This window comes from Stegostoma tigrinum, unplaced genomic scaffold, assembly GCF_030684315.1.
Source record: "Stegostoma tigrinum isolate sSteTig4 unplaced genomic scaffold, sSteTig4.hap1 scaffold_54, whole genome shotgun sequence".
In the NCBI taxonomy this organism is placed as follows: domain Eukaryota; kingdom Metazoa; phylum Chordata; class Chondrichthyes; order Orectolobiformes; family Stegostomatidae; genus Stegostoma; species Stegostoma tigrinum.
The window spans coordinates 2,946,393-2,947,051 of NW_026728472.1; the positions used below are offsets into that span (position 1 = coordinate 2,946,393).

Genomic DNA, 659 nt, shown 5'->3' on the forward strand with positions numbered 1-659 from the left:
CTGCTCTGTAAACACATACGAGCCATTAATATCTGTTGAGTAGAGAGCTGGTCCCAGTACTGACTTCTGGGAACAGCAGAATGTACTCCCCTCGAGTCTGAAAAACAATTCCTCACAGACAATGTCACGTCCCAGCTGTCACCAGGCTTTTCATTCAATCGGCTCCAATTGCACAGTTTAAGTGAGAGAAACATGAGGTTTTGATGAGATGACATGTCACCCTCTTTAAGTATCTGACGAGATGGCCGAGAGGTTAAGGCGATGGACTGCTAATCCATTGTGCTCTGCACGCGTGGGTTCGAATCCCACTCTCGTCGCTTTTCCCACTTGTTTCACTGCTGCTTATCTTCTTTCTGTATCATGAGTTTCAAATGAAGTGAAGCTTGAATCCAATTGCGTCAGTTTATCTGGCCGGAGATTCTTGATCAGTCGATTTTATTGTAAAGGTGAAATAAAGAGTTTGAACTTGTTGTCTAACATCTAATAAAGTGCAGGTTGAATTCTGACAATTATTAGGAACATGATTTTCCTTCCCATTATTCCTCCCAAGTTGGGCTCCAATGAATTTCCATCGAATGAAAGAGAAACTGGTAAAATAAATGTGACAAAATAGCGGAAGCACAGGTTTATACAGTGGGATTGTTGATGTGTATTTTAAC

At 41.6% G+C, this 659-nt stretch overlaps 1 non-coding gene across 1 annotated transcript; it reads left to right on the forward strand.

The window, feature by feature from the left end:
• Positions 1–235: 235 nt before the first annotated feature.
• trnas-gcu (transfer RNA serine (anticodon GCU)) lies at positions 236–317 on the forward strand. The gene has a single exon. It is a non-coding gene; the product is annotated as a tRNA-Ser (tRNA).
• Positions 318–659: the final 342 nt, after the last annotated feature.